Here is a 3,365-nt window from a genome sequence, read left to right as displayed (position 1 = left end):
GCAACCATGGCTAAGGCTTTAATGGCCCTAGACACAGCTGTGACATTTAGAGTGCATTTTTGTACTATGATGTGAAATAACATACTTGTCAAGTAATTTTTTTCAAATGCCAAGGCTATTGAACATTTGTGGGACTGTCTGCCCAGGAAGCCACTCCGCATCTTTTTCTCCTCTTGTAACTTTCATTGTTTCTTCCTTGTGACCACCTGGGAACCCTCCTGTGCCTTTACATAACACCCTGGCCACAATGGATAGGTTTATGAGTGTTAACGTGAACCCAGCCAAACCATAGAGTTCCTCAACCTGAAATCATACTTCATTGGTACAGAGATTGTCACCTGACCCAAGATTGACAAATAAAATCCAGGACTATTGAGCTTGGTAAAAAAAAAAAAAAAAAAAAAAAGTCTCTAAAAATTATACGATGAAAGACTTGGAAGATTTATTGGAGAAATCTAGATATCTGTGAGAAAGAACATAACCAACTTGCAAAAAGAAAAGAAATGAGTGCTACATAGATGGTGATAAGTTGATTGGGCTCAGTAGCCTCACAATAAACATGATTTAAATGGATACCTCAGCCATCGTAAGTGGGAGCTAGAAAGAAAGAAAGAAAAGAAGGAAGGAAGGAGAAAGTGAAGGAAGGAAGGAAAGAAAAAAGAGATCATATAATATATTGAACTTTTAGAAGGAGAGAACAGACCTGTGGTTACTAGAGGTGGAAAAAGGGGAGGGAGAGAGTGGTTAGGGAGAAATTGGGTAAGGGACACAAAGAATGATTATGATTTGTTGTAATACATGCTAACAATATTGATTTGATATCACATATTGTACACAAATACTGAGGGTCAACTCTGTACCCCATAAATATGCATAATCAATTGTATTTCAATTAAAAAAGAAATTTAAAAAAATGAAATGTTAATGAATGAATAAATAAATAAATAAATAAATAAATCTTCAGCCAAATAGCAGATTATGTTATGTCATGGACCTTCGGGATGATTTGAATATAAATGTAACCATGAATCTGAGATTACGGAATATCATAACATCTTATATTTACAGGTGAGGAAACTGCGAATCAGAGAAGAAAAGGGACACCAAGTAATAAATACCTCAGTGAAAGAGGCTAGAATTGGTCTTCAAATCATATTGGCAGGTCTTCTGATTCATAATGGACCTTCGGGATGATTTGAATATAAATGTAACCATGAATCTGAGATTACGGAATATCATAACATCTTATATTTACAGGTGAGGAAACTGCGAATCAGAGAAGAAAAGGGACACCAAGTAATAAATACCTCAGTGAAAGAGGCTAGAATTGGTCTTCAAATCATATTGGCAGGTCTTCTGATTCATAATCCCTGGCCTGTTAAAGTACAGAGAACAGCAGATTTACCTCTACGGTGGATTAAAGATGGTCAAAAACTCTTTGACACTTTTTCTACTGTGAGGTGGAGTCTGTGTCTCCTCCACTTGAACTTGGGTGGGCTCTGTGATGGCTCTGATGAATAGAATATGGTGGAAATGACACTGGGCCAGTTTCTGGGCCCAGGCCTTAAAAGATTGGCAGCTTCCACTTCCTGTCACTTGGAACATTTACTCGTGGAAGCCAACTTCCATGTAAGAAGTATGAGTACCTGTGAGTATTATGTTGTCAGAAGCCAAAACCATTTGAAGAAGCCCTGGAGGATGAGACACCACGTGGAGCAAGAGTGAGACCAAGGAAGACTGAGATGCTGGATGTTTTAGTGAGACGTGAATGTCTTAGAATTGGAGCCCCAGGCCTTGTGACTCCAGCTGACAACATGTGCATCAGAAACAAGCTGCCCAGCTGAGGCCATCCAGAATTCCCCCCAAACTTGAGCACGTAAAATCGTTGTTTTGGGATGCTAAAGTTTGTGGTAGTTTGTTACACAGCAAAAGATAATAGGAACAGAAACAGGTACCTAGAAGAGAGGAGTTGCCATTACAAAAAATGTGGCATTGATTTTAAGACTGAGCAGTGGGCAGAGATTGAAAAGTCCTCAAGGAAAGTGTTAATGAAGGCTGGAAGGATGAGAGGCCATTTTGGGGGCTTGACAGGAGGGTGGCACATATCGTGTAGTGGCAGATGTTTAGCAAAACTGTCACCTGAAGTATTTCAGAAAATAAAAAATAGGCCTAATAAACTGATGGATTTTGCTAAGTAGATTTCCAGGAAGAATGTTAAATGTGCCAACCGGTTCTTGTATCTGCATATCATAAAGTATGGATAGGGAGAAATATGCTAAAAAATGTTATTCAAATTTTTTAAAGCAGAATTTAGAGGAAATACATAGGAGCCAGGACTTGCTGACTTCAAAAATAGAACTATTTCTCCTCTGTTTATCCAACAAGGAAAACATTTTTAAAGCAAGAAATAACCTCCAGGTAGAGATCGAAACCAGGTCAGTAGGCTGATATGGCTTCCTGCACCTGGTAACAGTTGAAGACACTGAGTTAGGTCTCACGGAGAAGCCATGAGAACCAATAGAGGAAGAAGAGGAAGATGGCAACGTGGAGCTGTTTGGTGGCTGTGATAGTTTCTGAAGTTAAAACAGCAGTGTGGGCAGTGAGAGCAGCTCCTATCTGGAGGAGTCGAGTGAAGCAGAAGATGAGGATCGGGAAGCAGGGGAGTGCTCACCTCCCCCCTGCATTTGCTCAGCGCTGGGACTCCCAACTCCTTGGATGGCAGTGGTTCTGAGTCCACTGTCTGTGAGATGTGTGGTATCGTGGGCACAAGAAAGACTTCTCCAAGACCAAGAGGTCTGTAGTGTCTCCTGTACTAGGAGCTACTCCTCCAACTCCAAGAAAGCCAGTATCTTGGCTAGATTACAGGGAAAACCACCTACAAGAAAGCTAAAATCCTGCACAAGACAGCTTGGTCTGCCAAAATTGGATTCTTCATCCACTCCCAAGGGACAGGAGAGCTGGAAGATGAGACACCAACAGGGCAAGACACTCTGGTCTTAGGCTTCAACTGGGGAAAGTTCCTGGAGGATCACAGTTACAAGCCTGCTCCCATCAGCTGTTTTAAACACATTCCCCTCTAAGACTGGTGGAAGAATATGATGAAGGGTATGAAGGTGATGCTCAGTAGTGACACTGTGCTCCCCAGATGGGTGCACTAGATCATCTCTGTCATCCAGGCAGCAAGGTATTGGGTACTGCTCCTTTGAAAATGACACCAGCCATGATTTCTGGTGCAATGTAGGAACCGTGGATGTCCACCCCATTGGCTGGTGTGCCATCAACAGCGAGATCCTGGTGCCCCCTCAGACCATCCACATCAATTTCACTGACTGGAAGGGCTGCCTCAGGTAGCAGTTGGTGGGCTC

The 3,365-nt window shown here is 41.8% G+C and overlaps 1 pseudogene; it reads left to right on the top strand.

Moving 5' to 3' along the window:
• Window positions 1-1,533: 1,533 nt before the first annotated feature.
• Window positions 1,534-3,365, top strand: part of LOC103592879 — a 2,485-nt pseudogene continuing 653 nt past the window's right edge.

This window comes from Galeopterus variegatus, unplaced genomic scaffold, assembly GCF_000696425.1.
Source record: "Galeopterus variegatus unplaced genomic scaffold, G_variegatus-3.0.2 Scaffold1229, whole genome shotgun sequence".
Classification (NCBI taxonomy): Eukaryota; Metazoa; Chordata; class Mammalia; order Dermoptera; family Cynocephalidae; genus Galeopterus; species Galeopterus variegatus.
This window is presented reverse-complemented; position numbering and strand designations above follow the sequence as displayed.